Source organism: Oxyura jamaicensis, chromosome 1 (assembly GCF_011077185.1).
Source record: "Oxyura jamaicensis isolate SHBP4307 breed ruddy duck chromosome 1, BPBGC_Ojam_1.0, whole genome shotgun sequence".
NCBI classification, from domain to species: domain Eukaryota; kingdom Metazoa; phylum Chordata; class Aves; order Anseriformes; family Anatidae; genus Oxyura; species Oxyura jamaicensis.
The window spans coordinates 27514898-27534329 of NC_048893.1; the positions used below are offsets into that span (position 1 = coordinate 27514898).

The 19432-nt window shown below is 37.4% G+C and overlaps 1 protein-coding gene across 14 annotated transcripts in view; it reads right to left on the reverse strand.

Annotated features, from left to right (window-relative positions):
* The window catches only part of FOXP2 (forkhead box P2), a 438294-nt gene that overhangs the window by 367436 nt on the left and 51426 nt on the right, over nucleotides 1–19432 (reverse strand). For 12 of the 14 annotated variants that reach the window (XR_004752970.1, XR_004752973.1, XM_035333584.1 and 9 more), the window contains exon 2: nucleotides 7007–7153. The exons of 1 other annotated variant lie outside the window; for it this stretch is intronic. The gene's annotated coding sequence lies outside the window, so the exon portion shown is untranslated. The remainder of the gene's footprint in view (nucleotides 1–7006; nucleotides 7154–19432) is intronic. One more of the 14 variants, XM_035333508.1, reaches the window with a different exon arrangement.

Below are 19432 nucleotides of genomic sequence, written 5' to 3' on the forward strand. Positions count from 1 at the left end.
TCGTTCCTGTAGTTTTATGTCCCTCTTGTACTGGGGAGCCCAGAACTGGACATAATACTCTAGGTGTGGTTTTACCAGGGCTGAGCAAAGGAAAAGGATCACCTCCCTTGACCTGCTGGCAACACTCTTCCAAATGCAGCCCAGGATACTGTTGGCCTTCCTGGCCACAAGGGCACAGTGCTGGCTCATGGTCAGCCTGCTGTCCACCAGAACTCCCAAGTCCCTGCCTCTGCAGAGCTGCTCTCCAGCAGGTCAGCCCCCAGCCTGTACTGGTGCTTGTAGTTATTCCTCCCTAGGTACAGGATCCTGCACTTGCCCTGGTTGAACTTCATGAGGTTCCTCTCAGTCCAACCCTCCAGCCTGTTGAGGTCCCTCTGAATGGTAGCACAGCCCTCTTGGTATCAGCCACTCCTCCCAGCTTTGTGTCGTCAGCAAACTTGCTGAGGGTGCGCTCTGCTCCATCCTCCAGGTAAACTGAGTAGGTTGAACAAGACTGGACCCAGTACTGACCCCTCGGGGACACCTCTATCTACAGGCCTCCAACTAGACTGCACCCTGCACCACTAAGCACAACCCTCTTTCATTGCAGTCGTTAATGACTTTTTTAAATGGATACTGGTCAGGTTTCTATCCACTGGACCCAGACATTCTCAGCATGTAGGATCTACTCAGTCTGAACTCTGTAATGGGATCAGAACAAAATGTCAATCATGAAATAAAATTTATAGTTAAATACAAATATGCACAGTTCTTCACTACTCAAACATACTCTGTTTAGTGGCACCTTGGCTGAACTGCCCTTTTTGTTTTCTCAGAACTAGGGTCTTTCTGGTGGATTTTTGTGATAATGCATAAAATGCCATTTGAAACTAAACATTCTTAAAGTAGCAGAAGGATAGGAATATTACAAATCCAACTCAAATAAAGACAGGCAATCGTGGAAAAAAAATCAAGCCTATAAAACTTGCATCAACTATATAAAGGGACAGCTTGTCAGCTTCAGTAAAGTTCTGCCTATTTACCAGTAACAATCTTGGCCAGCAAATACTGATATGATTGTATTTCTAAGGAAAATATTTTGACCACGTTTATAGCACATGGCTTACTGATACTGAGATAAACGCACTTGTAACTGTTATTTTGTGCATGTGAATTAAAGAAAATATTTTTAAAAAAATTATATAAGGTTGCTTCTGCATCTCTGAACAACTTTCTTTAGGCCAATTTGCCAGTATTTTTTAAAAATATAATAACAAACAAACAAAATCCCTTCCTTTAGGCTGTATGAAGATTCCCAGAATCAGGAATTCTCCATCAGTTTACACATACAGTCTGCTGCTATGCAAGAGATACTAAATGTACCACATTTCAAATAACAACAACAAAAAAAAGAACCCAGATACAAAAAGAAAAATTCAAAAGAAAATTAAGAATGAAAGAAAATTTTTACACACCCCAATGAAGTTAATCAGCCATAAATGAAAGTACAGTAATACTGCTTACTTCAAGCAATTGTGTTATTTCTCCCACAATGGGACAAGCATAATAATATCATCTTTGAAGCATGTTCTTCTGTTGTCTGTAGTTCCATAACAGTGATGTCAAAAACATCACACTTATGAAATAATTCATATAAGTATAGCTGTCCAAGGTAACCATTCAGTTACATGGTAATTAACTAGAAAAAGATATCTAATTATAAGTTATGCTAGAATTTCTTTATTGCTTGCCAATATTCTAACTAAACAGCAAATCAGAACTTTGTACATTCTTTCTAACACCTTTTAAACCATTCAACTTTTCCATTGCAAGAAAGTTCTTCTCCCATACAGCCCTAATTCATGAATACTGAAACCAATAAAGGTTACCACCTTCACCATACATATGTTGGGAGATGTAATTGCCATCAGTCAAATATAGACAGCACTTTGAATTACTAAAGAAAGACATAATACTTCAATACAAATAGAAAACAGCATATCACCACAATCATATTTAATAGAACAAATTATCAATATGAGTTGATAATAGAGCACTCTTTCTCCAGTTGAAAATCATCTTAAAGCATGTTTTCATCTGTTGTATTAACACCAGATTTTTAAGTCAGTCTTTTATCACAAGCAATATTAAATGGACAATTTTAGAATCTCATGATACCTCTCTTTTTAGTATCTTACTAGAAATTAGGTAACAACAGAGAGTTAAAACATTTGCATTTCTCAACCTAGAGAGAAGATACAAGAAGAAAATGAAAAATATACTGTTATTTCATAGTTAATATTAAAATGCCATTTGAAGAGCATTTTCTTAATGGTTGCATACAACATCTAAGCAACATGGAAAATGTCCTTTTAATAATCTTGTATGTAACACTGTAACCACAAAGAAATACATAATTTCAGAAATAATTTTGTTTATTCACCTGAAAGCGGGATATTTTTGTCAATGTCAGTGTTAATATTCCCACCTGTTAATTCTCATATTCCACAAGAGATGTGAATATTCTCATATTCACAAGAGATGGAATTATCTGCCTTAACTTTTCATAGAAAAGTTAGATGTCTAAATTTGTGCTGATCACCTTAGGCTTCCTTTATTGTCATTGACAAGAAACAGGCATCACCAAAGGTGGATTCTTCTCATCTTAACACAGACATAAAATGAGGCTGAGTGAATCCTCCTCTTGAAGCATCCATCTTTCTTCATTGCCGAAAGATATCTACAGTGACCAGCTCAGACTTGGAACACCAAGCTTCCTAAATGGCTAAAATCAGGAAAAATTAATTCCACTCTTTGTTCTCAAAGAGTATATGGGTAAAATAAGCACAAGATATAGAAAGAATTCTTAACAAGCATTAAAAAAAATAATAAAAAAAAAATGCTGTCCCAGAAAAATGCAAAAAACAAGTCCCTTTTGTGAAAATAACATGGGATATGTACATTTGAAATGTCACATAGTGTTTGATCTCCACCAGGACAGACTCAATCATTTCTAGAAGCTTAAGAATACACAGCGTATTTTGAGAATATGCTGACAAAGTAATATGCCTCTTCTGATTATGATTAAGCACCAATTTACAAAAGCTTATAATTCAATGCAATACTTCAGTGATAGACATTCAGAGGCATTGCAAAAGGCATATCTTACAAAGCATTGAAGCTTCACTCTTGAATTTCAAGTCCTTCCTCAAAATCAAAGAAAAGATGTCATAGAATTCATAGAATCACAGAATAACCTCAGTTGTAAAGGCCCCCAACAGAATCATCAAGTCCAACTCCTGGCTCCACATAGGATTCCCCAAAAATCTGACCCTACGTTTGAGTGTTGTCCAAACACTTCTTGAACTGCAGGCTCAGTGCTGTAACCACTGCCCTGGGGAGCCTGTACCAGTGCCCAAGCACCCTCTGGGTGCAGAACCTTTCTCTAACACCCAGCCTGACCCTCCCCTGTCCCAGCTCCATGACATTCCCTCAGGTCCTGTCGCTGTCCCCAGAGAGCAGAGCTCAGCGCCTGCCCCTCCGCTCCCCTCATGAGGGAGCTGCAGGCTGCCACGAGGCCTCCCCTCAGTCTCTGGGCTAAACAAACCCAGGGACCTCAGCTGCTCCTCACACTTCTTGCATTCTAGACCTTTCACCATCTTTGTAGGCTTCATCTGGACACTCTCTGATAGTTTTATGTCCTTCTTATATTTTGTTGCTCAAAACTGTGCACAATACTTAAAGTGAAGCTGCACCAGCTCAGAATAGAGTAGGGCAGTCGCATCCCTCGACTGGCTAGCAATGCTGAGGTTGGTGCACCCCAAGGTTTGGTTGGCTGCCAGGGCACACTGCTGGCTCATATTCAACTTGCTGTCAACCAGAACCCCTAGATCCCTTTCTGTGGGGCTGCTCTCCAGCCTCTCAATCCTCAAGCTGTACATATATGCCTATGGTTGCCCCGTCCCAGCTGCAGAATCCAACACTTGCTCTTGTTAAACATCATGTAGTTGGTGATTGCTGAGCCCTCTAATTTGTTGAGATCTCAAGATCTGTCTTTTAGAATTGACTTTTTTTTTCCCTTTCTCAGAAATGATATATCTCACAGAAGATTTTGCAAAGATACTGAGCTTACAGCAAAACTGTGGATGGAAAATGTATGCAAAACTAATCCAAGCTGAAATTTAAGAAAATATAAATTTAAATAAATAGTTATTTTTCCTATTTGCCTCTGACTAGACTTCAGAAAGATAGGTATTTCTGTTGTGGACTACTAGATCTCTTCTCTAAAGCTTTGTCCCTACTTTTATCTATTTTTTTCAAACAAAAAATGATATTAAAATGTATCTTCCATTCCATGCATCAAATAAAAATCTTTGCTTTTTAAACACCTAAAATCCACACCACATTACTTACTGTCCTTCTAATTGTGGTGCTAATTCACAGCTAAAAATTACTTTCACAGACTTCAATCTGATTTTCTTAGTTATACTTGCAAGTCTTTAAATATAACTTAACACATTTCAGAAAGCTCTCAACTTCGACAATCTCTCATCTTTTACAAAAACTTCAGTAAAGCCCTAAAGTGAATAGCTAAATACATCAAAACCGGAAAAATATAAAAAAAGAAATTTTAGTATATCACAAAATAAAATCTGTACAATTTTGCTTACTTATAAATATTCCCAGAATCATAGAATATCTGATGATGTAAGGGACCTCAGGAAATGATTTAAATCCTTGCTCAGACAGGACCAGCTAGAATAGATTGCTTGTTGCTATATCCCACTTGGTTTTGTGTATCATCAAAGACGGAGACTCCACAGCCTCATGTAGTCTCCACAACCCCTTTGAGCAACTTGTTCCAGTATCTGACCACCCTCATGGCAAAGAAGTATCTTCTTATGTTTAAATAGAATTTTCAGTATTTTGTGTGTTCCCATTGCTTCTCATCCTGTCACCTATAGAACAGAACAGAACAGAATGGAATAGTTCAGTTGGAAGGGACCTTCAAAGGTCGTTGAGTCCACCTGCCTGACTGCTTCAGGGCTCACCAAACATTAAAGCATATTAATAAGGGCATTGTCCAAATGTCCAAAATGACAGGCATGGGATATCAACCACCTCTCTAGAAAAGCTGTTCCAGTGTTTGGCCACCCTCACAGTAAACAATTTTTTCCTAATGCCCAGTCCAAAGTTCCCCTGGTGCAGTTTTGTGCTGTTCTCACGCATTCTGTCATCCATTACCAGGGAGCAGAGATGGGCACTTTCCTCTCCATTTCCCTTCTCAGGAAGTTGCAGAAAGCAATGAGGTCGCCTCTCGGCAGCATCCTTTTCTCCAGACTAGACAACCCAAGTGTCCTCAGCCCCTCCTCAAAGGACATGTCCTACAGCCTTTTTACAAGCTTTATTGCCCTCCTATGGCCACTTTCAAGGACCTTAACATCCTTGTTATATTGTGGAGCCCAGAACTGCACATAAGATTCAAGGTGAGGCTGCACCAACACAAAATATAGCAAGAGAATCACCTTATTTGACTGGCTGGCTATGCTGTGTTTAATGCACCCAAAGATGTGGTTTGCCCTCTTGGCTGCCATGGCACACTGCTGGTTCATACTGAGCCTCCTGTCAACCTGCACCACCAGATTCCATTCAGCTGAACTGATCTCCAGCCACTATTTCCCAGTTTGTAACTGTCTGGCATTGCTCAGTCCCAGGTACAGAACATGGCAGTTTCTTTGTTGAATTTCATGCTGTTAATGGTTGTCTTCTTTACACCTTTCCATCAAGTATTTTATATCAGAATAAAATGTTATTCGGTATTGGTTGTTCAGCAAAGTGGTGACTAAATTAGTACAACTGCTAATCATATATTACCCAGCTCATAGATGATGCTTGATAAAATCAGACAAGCATTTTCAAGAGTCAGGAATTATGTATGTATATACTGATTATATAGTATCATGTCTATACTATAAATTACTATAAGACTTCTATTTACTTACTAGATATTCGTGACCATTGCCTAGTTTTGGAGATCTGAAATGTAAGTTATAAATGATGTAAAAAATCCTTCATTATCACAGTGTGAAATACCCAACAAAACCTAAGTTCTTCATTAGATAATAAATAAAGGTGGATCACTTAAGTTTTTCCACTCTTAGAAATGGCAAATAACAACTTCTACAAGGCCTGACATTACAGCTCACCAAGCAATTTAAGCTGCAGAAACTAGAGCAGCTGCCAGAAGAATCTATCGTGCCCTCCCCCACACTTTTGGCTGCTAATTTCCATCCGCATTACCCTTTGTACCAGTCACAGCCCTTGGACAGCCATATGTGAGAAGGCTGGGATAAATCCAGCTGAAAACAAAACCATACAAATAATTGGTTATTTTCAGCCAGCTCCATTCTCCAAATTTATTTGTCACATAGCCACGTAAACAGCTACACATGATGAGGGAGAACAGCAATACAGGGATGGAAAAAGAATCTGGAAGTGCTTCTTATGCAGCTGTACCATGTTAAAGTGTTCAATGAATACTTTGGCTAAAACTGATCTGTCAATGGAGAGACACAAGCTATTAAAGGAGTCATATTAAATTCCCTTGACATTACTTTTAGGATGAGATGGGTTGGCCTCTGGAGATGCCTGCTTCTCTCCTGAATGTTAGCAGAATTTTGGATGACTAACTGAGATGTAGCAGCTTAGTTTCCACATACCTAAATTAACTCAGATCTAGATGAGTAGAAAAGGGTAGAAAGCCATGTTTCTGACTTTTTCAGCACTTCATTTCCATTAACAATTTTCATATGTGAAAAAAAAAAAAAAAAAAGAATTGTAGAACTGATTACCATCACACAAATATAGGAGGAGTATGCATTTTCTGGATGCTCTGCAAACTTTTTCTAAATCATATTTTACATCTATATGCAATAAATTTCAGAGACATGGGACTGTGTTCCTTGTACAAAACACACAATTCCCCAGTAGAAGCAGTTACAACCACAGCTCCATTATAATCACTTACATTTCTTTGGAGTCACTTAATCACTTTGCTGGGTTGTAGGAAGGAACGGTCTTTTCCTCTTTGCTGAAGCTGGTTCTCCTTCCAGATGTGCCTTTCACTTCTATGGCAAGTAAGGACAAAAGGTCCTTAATTTTCACTTAAAATTATCTACAGGTAAGAAAGGAAAGGCATACAGTAAGTACAAGCCTCTGTATTGTGTTTTACAGTAAGGTATTACAATCACGTCTTTAAAACACACTTCACTATTTTTACAGGGCCACATTCTTATATACTTATGCACTGCATACCTTCGAAGAAATTCCACATATTACATCTTTCTCTATACCAAGCATCTAAAGTAGTCACTACTCCTAGAGTAGGTGCCTACTCCAGTCCTGGGATTTGCGGTAACAAGATTATGTTACTCTAAAACGTCTAAGTACACAAATTGAAAGATAACTTCTTATTATTGATTAGTTATTTTGCAACACCAAGAAGTCTTGCATACTTTTGGCAGGATTCGTGCAGACAATCACAATTTGCTGAACACAGGTTCATTGGAAACTATCTTGGTTACTCATTATTGGCAAAAATTCTGATCTGAATCTTCTGTTAAGCAAAACAGCTCTGTATTGCACTGCATCTCCGAAAGTGAGACCTTGGCTTTACAATGGATAGCTCCAAGAAAATGTAAATCACCACTCTGACAGAGCCAATACAGCATATCAAATGTTAAGAATTACTGGGAAAGGAATAAAGAACAAAGCATTAACATGTCACCTTCTTCTGTATCAAGCCCCATCTTGAAAAGCCTGCTCATTTCTGGTGCTCAGAACAGAGCAGAGCACAAGGTTCAGAGAAGAAAACATACATGATCAAAGGCTTAGAATAGTTTCCAGACGAGGAACAATTCCGTACCACAACTATTCACACTAGAAAATAGACAACTTAAGGGATGATATGACAGAAAAGTACAGCAGCCTGAAGAAGATGGAGAGATTGAACAGATATCATCTCTTCCCTATTTGAATGCAAGAACTGACTAGTAAAGCTCAGGTTCAAAAAAATGTGCAGGAACATCTCCATGAAATAGGTAACAGACCTGCAAACTTCTTCCCAAGGATGCAAGGAGTTTTCAAAGGGGAAAGTGGAATTATCTTTGGAAGAGAACCCTCACTGGAGATTCTTATATCTATTTCAAAATGATATATTCACCACACAAGGAACAGAGTCTACTCTAACTGACACTGAATGTATGTACAGATACTAGATCCTTTTGAACTGCAAAGTGAATTTCCACCGTTTTCTGTATTTAACTACATTCTTTTGATTGACTTTTCCAAAATAGCCACTGCATAGAAAAAATAAATAAATAAATAAAATGAGGTAGTAAAGTCTTTCTGCAATGCAATTTTTTTGTAGTCTTCTTCTCCCTTGTCCATAGTTCCAAAGTAGACAGGGCAGGGTGCCACAAAGCAAGGTTCTGCTTCTGAAGGTTTTCGACAGTTTCCTCCATATGTCTGAATATGCAACTTGATCCATGGGTTCCCACCCAGTTCAACATGTATAAATGGAAGTCGGTCATCTGCATGTCCCAAGTTTCATCTCGAACAAAACCTTAAAAGTCATATACTCTCTCCTCCAGTATCTCATTTTTTTTGCTTTTATATCTAGGATACAGCAGTGTTTTTGCTTTATTTTGGGTAAGTGCAGATCAATTAAAATTCCTTCAGGGACGCCTTCTGATCCAGCAGAAAGTGAATGACTGTCATCAGGAGCAAACACTTTTTGCTGTCTCAGAATGGCATGTCACTTTTGAGAAAAAAAAACTCTCTTAATTAATTCATCCATACCCACCAGATATACCAAAGGAATATAACCAGTCCTTTCTCTTGTCTTGCTAGATACACATCTCTGTACCTGTGAACTGAGTATCCAGATATGGAGACTTGTGCATTGACATGTTACATGATGAAGCAGCCTACACTAGCATATAAACATACCAGGACAAAAATAACCTTGTTCAGACATCAGTATGCAACTAAAGTTCCTTTTGCAAAATGCACAAATTAATAGACTAATGTTTCACACAAAATTTTTGTTTCCTCAAAATCTATGCACAGACCTATTAACATTCTTTTCAGACCTCACAATGAGGAATTTGAATTACTGCTGCTTTTTTTTTTCCTTTTTCGTCAGCTTGATATATCAGATCAAAGTATGTTTAATGTTCTATCTACTCCCCCTCATCACTTCTACACTCTGCAAAAGAAGAGGCTGCTATGATGTTTGCTGTTATGTTTGCTTCTGCAGCTCAAATGGCTACACTGAAGATGGAACAAAAATCACTGTGCAGCATGCTAATAATGATCAAAGACCCATGTACTACTGGCCTATAGCAACAATTTAGGCCACCTCTCCCTCTACCATTTGTCCAACTTCTCTATTTAGAATGCAAAATCTTAAGGGTAGGATTATAACTTATCCAGCTCAAAAGGAATCTAAGTTTTGTTTGATATCCTGCATATCACTGTAATACTAACTACAAATAAGAGCAAGCAGTACCAAGCAAGAACTGAGTGTCTTAGAACTGATACATGATCAAAGACAAGCTTCTCACAAAATTTCAAAATTTAGAGAAGTGGACTAAAGGCATACTACCGCAGGTAAAATACTATTGCAGGATAAACATTTTAAAAGCAATCTGATATTAATTACAATTCATAATTATTGTAACTCCTACTACAACACTAGGAAAGATAAAGCATAAGAGTGTCTTACAAGACAGCTACCTACTGGTTGACAAATAGAAGCAAAGATTCTCACTCTTTCCATACACGGTTTTGAGTTGCAATTAAAAAGTTTACAAGATCGTCCCACTAATGTGATCTTGGCTCTCTCATACAAATGCCCATAAAGAGGGGAAAGTTGATATGCAATTACTTCAATTGTAAGTGCTGAGAATGAACAGTTACCCAAAATTGGGTAAACCAAGGATGCTTCTTTTTTTTTTTTTTTTTTTTTTTTTTTCTCCATTTGTTATACAACCCCTTTGGAAGATTAGATGAGGATTCATGCTTGCTTTAAAAATGTATTCCGTATATTCCCTAATTCAATTATACCCCTGATGGAAATATACTTGTTTCAAAGATATAAGAAGGTATATTTACATGAAGAATTTCTTAGCTTGTGTTTTCAATTTCTGAAACAACCTAGTGATACAAGTAACCTATAGGATTAAAGACACATTAATTTTGGGCATTAAAAGCTACACTTTTGCATAAACTCATACCATTTCCATAAGTTACATAAGACACAAATTGAAAACTATAGACAGTAATGTGAGCTTTGCGTTGCTGTTTTGAGACTTTTTTGGCCATTGATAAAAGCCACAGCTGCATTACAAAACATTGTTAAAATACTTTATCCCATGACTGGCAGGTATTTTTACAGAGTATATTACAGAAAAATGTACTAGAGGAAAAAGTATTTGAGGACTGCTTAACCAAGTTTCCCAATTATTTTGGGAATATTTATCTTATTTATAAAAAATCCAGTGGCTCACGTCTCTGACTAAATATGCTACAAAATTCCATTTTTGTACATAAGCATTCTACAATTTCACTTTCAATATCTATAGACTATTGGATGAAACTAAGTAAAGGACTAATGCTGGATTTAGGCTGAAACCATATCATATAAACAACCAAGCACTGGATTGGTTTAAGATTGAATAATATTTACTCTATTATGTAATTGTATAGTCAGTCTAACGTATTATTACAATCATGTGTCTTTACTGTGGTGTTTATCTAAAAGCCTTTACCCAGAAATCTTATCTCACAAAAACATAAACTCACAAAAACAATCACTGGTTTGCTAGTAAACTTTGGAACCTCTGTTAAGAACGATGTATTAAAATACAGCAACAAAAGAAACAAATATATCTGCGGAAAGGTCCCTTCAAGCTAATCTCCAGTGTAATTGTCCTAATCTGGAAACAGCATAAGGAGTAAACAAGAGATCAATCATGATATGAAGAATTAAAGAAATGAAGGTATTATATTGCAAACTTCCCTAAATGTTGTGCTGTTAAACTGAATGAAGTTGTTTGGTTTGTCTGCAATTGAAGGGAGATTAATATGCTGTGATCAAAAAAGCAATACTTCAGAAAACCTCAGAGTTGGCATTACTTCCTTTCCGTTACATATTGAAAAGAGAAGGGTGGGACAAATGATCTATCTACATGTAAAGTGACCTAACACTAGAATCCATGTATCACTGCCTTTAAGGTAACAGATAGTATTCCCTATACGTTGATACACATCTTTTGCAGAAAATTAAAATATGAAACATTTTCTAATTTAGTTTTCTCATCAGTTGTATACTACAGTCTTCCTCTTCTGGATTTGGATAGACATGAAGATAGAGAAACATTCCTCATATTTCTCTTGCAGTTTTATTTATCTTAAGATATATTGAACAGAAATAAAACCTGAAGCTGAATCATAAGAGGATGTATTGGTATGAAACCACAGGCAACACCTATGTCTAAATAACTGCTTGCATGGTCAGCTGTTTGCCATGCTAGTGTAAATTCTCCATATGAAACAGAGGATAAAAGACAAAGGCTAACTAGCTCTATCAGGCAATCTGCCAACAAAGGTATAACACTGGCTTTGGGACGATCAGATGGAATACACCGTGAACAGTTGTTAAGCTAACATCCAAGTTTGGGGAGGTTAAACAGATAGTAGCAACCTTGTGTAGTAGGAATTGTGGCAAATATGGCTGGGAATATTTTTCTTCAGCAATCCCCCAGTGGGAAGCATGCCACCTACTTTCTCTGTTACTCCTTCCAGTTCTGTCTGACCTTCTCATTTCAGCCTTAGGTTGCCATCCCACACAGGGATCTAGCAGGGATCTTAGCATCTAAAGACACAAAGGCCAAGCATATAGGTGTCATTCTAGAAATGCAAGGCCACATAGAATTTTCTAAGTTAGGGATTTGCAGTTGGTACTGGTACTGACGAGCCCATAGGTGGAATGCAAGTTTCATTTATTATCCCACCTCATTTCTAAATGGTTTTGATACTGATTACTGAGAGATCACTCATCTACACACAATACTGTCACACTACTGCAGCAGCCCTAAAACAGAATGGTGCAAAAGATTTCGATATAAAGGAGGAAATGTGAGAAATTCCATTAAACTTTTCATACTTTTTCATCTATTTATCTTTTTCCTCTTTCTTTTGCCTCCCACTCTCCCATTTGCCTCAAATTCTCTCCCTTCCTGCAGCATGATTTTTAAAGAACATCACACTTGCTGGGAGCCACAAGGGACAGCAGCACAAGAGGCAAGCATTCAATGACAGCCGAGATGCCTCCTTGTCACCTGGGGCAATGCTGGGACGTGGAAAGGACTTGGGCTGGATGGAACAAGGGTCAGAGATGCTGAAGCCAAAGGTACAAGGGCATGAGATCTGTAAAACAGACTAGGATTGCTAAACTCTGGGGATAGACCAGATATTTATCTGAGGGAAGGAGAGGATGATTTAAATTGTTATACAAAACAAGGGAGGCCTCATCTAAAAATGTGTGAAGCAGTGTGCTTAGGGACTTGCTCTTGTGGTTCTACCTGTTTGCTACTGGGAGATGTAAGCATGAAGACCTTCCTGTAATACCTTCAAATCCAAAATTAGCTTTCTGAGCTTTGGCAGATTGGAATGTAATTAACCATTCAAATACACTGTGGAGTTTTCCAAGAACGTTTGTTTTATTTTATTGTCTTTGCCATATTGGCTGGTACATACTTACTTCACAAAGTAGTTCAAGTCACCCTTTTTGCATCATCCATTTCATTTTATACATACAGAACAGGAATTGGTTTCAGGGGGATAATGGTAAGATTTCCGGGCAGGATGCAGCTGCAGAACAACTTGAGCCAATCTAAACTGGCCAAAGCAGCCCTAACTTCCCTCACCTTCCTCTTCAGCTCCAGTGCAGACTCCTACTCCTTCCTTGTGCTGACTTGGACACTTGAGCAACTGCAAGGTGAGACGGGCCAGGGAGCTAAATCACTTTAAAACAGTCCTACAAAGAAAGTGATTAACTTCTGGCCAAAACTGGGACATTCCTGCTGGTGCAAGATGAGATATGGCCCTGGATGAAGATGTGACCACACAGTCATGATGCTGTTGGCTTGCACTGATATGGAAAGTGTGCATCTATCTATTCTCCTGTGCACCTGTCTCAGGGTATATTCAATGCTTCTAGCAGTGGTCACCTCCCAGTTTCCAGCACTGCTCACTCAGCTGTGCCAATGCAAGTGTACATGGAGCAACAGGGTCATCCACACTACAGAACTAGTCTAGATTAAAAGCAACCTGGCAAAATAAAAGCTATTTTGTTTAGCTAAAATAAAAACAGACCCACAAACAACTATAAGATCATTTTCAGAGATATAGCAATGAGCAGAAGGAACCAAAAGATGCTTTAAGCCCACATTACTATCAAAGAAGCATTTACTACACTGTGATTTAATTAGCCTATGGACTCCAGCAGTCACAAGGTAACAGATACAGCTGCAGCCTACCAAGTACTGCCTTCCCCAGCTGTCTTTCCCTCCATTTCTCTGCAGCTTACAAATACACATTGCAAAGAAGTGTGACAATCTGCACTACAAATCAGACACAACTGAAGTCCTCGAGGTACAAGTGTGTGCTCCATTACAGCAACACTAGGACAAGGATGGGCTGCAGAAGGGCAGCAAGGACAGTAGCATTAAAATACAGAAGCTGCTTTTATTATTATTATTATTATTTACATGCCTTAGAGAACTGTGTCCCATTATTAGAGAGAATATACACATACAAAGCTTTAAAATCTGTTTTGAAACTGGTCTGGCATGTTTTGCCATATTATTGTTACACCTGTACATAATTTACACATTTGCAATCAATTCTCTAAATAGCTCATCGTTCGTATTTATATTATAGGATGAAAATTAAATCAAAATAAAAGCCTAAATTATTTTCCCTTAAAATTAAGTAACTTTTTAAAAAAATAAAAGAGAGGCCCTAAATTCTACTTCACATCACTCTTTATTTTAATCACATTTGATTTGGAGAATATGTTTATCACATTTTTTTTCCAGATGACATGGCTGTACTTTATCTAATATGAAGTACATAACTTACATACACATTGTCTACATCATTCAGGGTACACACAAAAACAATTGTGAAACATTCTACAAAACGATTGTCCATCTTTCAATAGTTTTGCTTGGTAAGACATGAAAAGTAATCATTATGTGAAAACTTAGTATCAGCTATTGGTTTGTAAACAGAATAATCAAGTATTCTATGACTGAATTCAAAGGTCAAGAGTTTTTTTTATATTTAATAATTATAGATTTTTCTATGCATTCATTTTCCACACAATTAGGAAAAATAAGAAAAAGAAAAAAAAAGGAAAAAGTAAAAAGGAAAAGAAAAAGGGAAGGGAAAAGAGAAAACAAAAACAAAAAGAGAAAGAAAAATTAAAAGAAAAGAAAAGAAAAAAGAAAAGAAAAGAAAAGAAAAGAAAAGAAAAGAAAAGAAAAGAAAAGAGGAAAGAAAAGAAAAAGAAGGAAAGCACTTAGAAAAAAAAAATGGAAAAAATACCTTATCTGCATTTCTCTTGCAATTCCATTTGGACAACAGTATTTCCTAAACATAGCCTATTCACTGCTGGATATGTAATTACCTTCAGTTCATAGTCTAGACATTAATGCTTTCGTAGTATTTAAGACTCCTTGTAACATGCTTGCTGCTTTAAGTAAGCAAAGCTAAATCTTGACCAGATAAATTAGCAAAGAATGCAATAAAAGCTGCAATAAAAGAACTTTATCCTCCAAACCTTCAAGTTGCTGCTAAATGAGATTTCTTTGAAATGCAGATCAGTTGAACTAGATTAGTGAATTTTAGCTCCTGTCAACATCATAACAAAATACAAATACAATTGTTCACTGGCCTTATCTCCATGCTTCCATCTGCTGCCTTGTTATTTACTTTCCTTGATTTACTATGCAGATCTAAATAAGACACATCAAGGAGGGCTTACAACACAATGGCTTCTTAAGCTTTACATCAAGGTATTTGAAACTGAAGCCCTGAAAGGGCTGCCATCAAAGACATATCTCTAATGAACTTCCATATCAGAGAAGGTTTGGTATTTAATACTGCTGTGAAAAGAAAAAGCTACAAATCAGAATGGCCTATGAAGGGAAACGTCTGCAAATCTTGATGAGATTAGCACCTACCAGAATTAATATCCCAATAAAAATGATATCTGGTTCCTCGAAGAGTTAAACTTCCAACCTTTGCAAAAATAATGCACAGTGTCACAATGGGAAAACTCAGTTGACAAGGTTAAAAGGTCAGGGCAGTATTCTTTGTTTATCCACAAAATATTCAAAAAACAGTTTTTGCCTGTGGCTTGATTAAGATATTGTTGACAAACTAGCCTTGGAAAGAAATAATTAACACAGTTAACAGTGCTACTGTGGTGCTTTCTGCAACATCAGAATTTTACAGTATCTTAAAAAAATTAGCAACAACTTCATGGTGAAAGAACATAATCTAAAATGACAGCATGCAACATTTGTTCATCAATTTTACTATTTCCCTTTCTCCCCCACAGCAATCTATGGCAGTGTAGGATAAAATCTTCTGTCAGTTTGTTTAAAAAAATAATCCTTAAGTGCCATTTCTGTTACATGCCACGAACCCATTCACACAGTGCCATAAATGAAGTAAGAACTCTCCTCCTCATGATTTCAGTTCTCTGCATCTATATTCAATAGACTAAACAAGTATAAGATGAAAATACAAAGTTTAAAAGTTTCTACAACCAGTACATAACAGTGTGCAGTAAACTAGCTGTGTGTTGCTGCTTGACGGCACTTTTTGCTAGGCACTGAAGTACATAAACAAATGATGTTTTTCTTTCTTAAGAAAGCATTTCAATCATTTATGTTCTTCCCCAGTATGAGAAGATCCCACAAGCGTGTTCTCTACCGTGGATCAATCAGCTCCAAACCGAAGCAGACATGTTGTATGCTCCAGTGCCCGGGAATCATGCTGCAGGCTCACCAGATGATGAAAACTGAGGTATGCAGTGTGTGGGAGCCCCACATGGCACCCACTAGCTTCTGGGCATGTCAAACTTCACTACTACCCTACAGTCAATGACAGCAAACACCTTCCCTTCTCTTCTTGCCTCCAAACATGTGCTTGTCTTTCTACCCTCCTTCCAAATTACAGGCAGTCTTCCAGAAACAAAGCCCCCAAACAGAAGCAACATCCCATGGCTACACTGCAGAAATCATGGTTGTCTTTTTGCTGGATTTCATTTCATATGGGCTGTGTTCCAGGCTTACTTACGGCCACAAGAGACCACTACCTTTCCTTGTTTAATGAAATGACAAAACAACAGATTTGCATATGTAAAAACAGGTGCTGTAACAGGTTTGACTACTCTTGACCTAAAGCATGTAAAAAGATTTATCAGCAACAGCTGTCCCCGAGGTATCGGGGCTCTGACGGACAATCATTCTTTGCCATCTGCACTGCCGTGTGTTAAAAATGACAATCTGAATTAAAAGCTGGTCAACAAATCTTGTATAACTAATTCCTCCCGCATCCCCATCCATATGTTGAATTCTCAAGATACACAACACTTGGATTATCTATTATAAATACCAATCTTTAAACTGAAGTGAGTTGCAACTTATTCAGGAAACAATTGTTTAAATAATACTCCAAATGTACATATGTTTGAAATGCTACAACTGTTTTACATCATGATACAAACCTGTATTCTTTTCAAGTAGCATTATATCTCTTTTCAGAATAAAAAATAGCTATAAATATTTACATATTCTAATTTGGGATTTACAGTGCTACACCATTGTTTAGCTTGTGGATTATTAACCGATATAATTTTTGTTTAGCTTAACTTCTCTGAAGTCTTTCTTGAATGCCCTGACAAAAACGTAATTGATAGAAAAACATTTCAGAACACCTCTGTGTTCTGTGCATAATGGATGTACGGCAGGGAAGTGAGGTTTGCATTTTATGTCTGATTTTTCCATATGAAGAGGAACTGTGGTTTTTCCTGCAGACTAACGGAATGAACCTGAGAGTCTGAACATGACCCCCTAGTGAACACAGTGACTTGTTCTGGAGCTATGCTAGCAGAAGGTAGCACCATATGCCCCAAGCCCCAACTTGGATGCTCTTTCCACAGTCTAATGTGCTTGTCAAAAGATGTTAAAATCACAGATTTACTTTCTCTGGATATACTTTTTACTGTACAAAGTAAAAGATAGGATTATACAAATTATTATGTCTTACACAGGCTAGCATCCAAAATATACTTCCACCAGTTTAAACTGGGATTTATTTATTTATTTTTATTGGTGAATGATTTCTGTGGTGTTATAGCAATCTTTTGCCTGATAACCTATCACAGCTATTATAATTCGTATTGATTACAACATAACTACATTCTAAACTACAGTATTAATAATTTTCCTTCTTTGTAGACTTTGGGAAAAATTAATCTCATTGCTTAAAAATGGATGAAAATTACCTTTCTTTTTTTCCAATTTTAATTTCACTAAGTATTTTAAATTAAAAATTAAAAAATAAAAATAAAAAGAACCTTGAGAACACAACTAATTTTATCATTGTAGTCCAGGCAGAAAGAAATAGTAAAATAAGAAAAAATAATCCATGGGGTGCATCCAGTGAGCAGACTCAGAATAACAGAAGAGCTACTTCACAACACTTCTAACGATAATTTTAAATGCTGCAGTCAGTATAAATTCTTTCAGGTTTTGTTCTTCAGTTTTAAATGAAAAAGAAGTACTTGATTTTTAAAAAATATATATGCATATATGCACTTACATGAACTGCTGAAAGACATGAGGCACTTTTTTTCTCAAGAGAATAATAAACAATAAAATACTGTCTCACAGAAATTTGTGAGATTCAAGTGATCCTTTAAACAGTTACAATTTGCTGTAAAAACAATGCACACTTTAAAAAAGAAATACAATTTATTTACTCACTAGGTTGTAACTGTCTTTTGAGAGCTACAGTGATCCCCTCAAGAGCATAAATATTTAGACAAATTTTAAAATGTGTATTATATACTTGACAGAACATATTTACATGACAGCTCAGAGCTTAAGCAATCTGATCGGAAATATTTCCCATCTAAAACAAAGTCAAATTGGAAAAAAAAAAAAAAAGGAAAAAAAAGAAAGAAAAAAAGGCAGCCCAGCCATGTAAAGAGGCTTGAGATTAAAAACATAACCATTTAGAAACAGATTAGCCATTTAAGTGTTTGTGTCAAAATTATGATAACCTTCATCTACTTCCCGATTCACCAGATCCTATGTATGAACTTATGAAAATCTAAGATGAGCAGCACACAGCATTAACTCCATGTCTTCTGTAACTAAGCCGTTTAATTGCCTGCTCTTTATCTGCTGCCCTCTGCGCCCGCAGGTCCTGCATCCTTGGCGGGTGGATCTGCCTCGGCACGGTGGCAGTGGGTGTCCCGCGGGTGCCAACCTGCCTGACGAACAGTCCTGTCCCCCACCCAGCACCAAGCTCAGAGCCGGCTGCCCCTGTGACACTGCCTAGCTGAGGCCCAGGAGTGGCAGGGAGAGGGGGAAAAAGGTGGAAATAAACCTTACAAAGCCTGTTGTCACTTTTGTCAATGGCAAAATGAAAAGGCTGAGGGGGATCCTTTCAAACCATGAAGCCCAGGTCTTGTTTATCCCTTGGTGATCTGCTAGTCTTTATCTTGGCCTTCTTTAAAGAAATTACATATGTAATGTAATGGGATCAGATATGGTGTTCTGAGGTTTGGCCCACAAAGTCAGTACCAAACACAATAGGCATTCTCATTAATTGAGCTGGATCTTAAAATATGACTATGGACATATGGGCAATTCTCTGCCAGAAGATGGTGAAAAGCAAGAGACTGTTATTTTGATATCGCAAAACCTACCTGCAAATACATAAGAAACATGTACAGGAAAAAAAATGGTAAATAAACTTACAAATGCAAACCACCATTGTGCCCTGTGTTTCCCAAAACAGAGAGGAAAACTGAGCTGGCTGTATTCAGCCACCAGATACCCAGATGTGAATTGCTGCAACTGAACAGCCGGTGGCCCTGGGCACACCCAGAAGATCAGGAACTTGGGCAGGGCCACAAGAGGAGGTGGCACAGGTAGGGAGGGTGATGAGGATACATAAAAAGCCATTACTGGTTAGTGTCTACTGTTCCTGAAGCACTTACAGAAGTAGAAACAGTTTCTCCAAATCCAGCAATGTACTAGAAGAAAGGTATGAAAATTTGTACGGATGCATTTATTGAAAA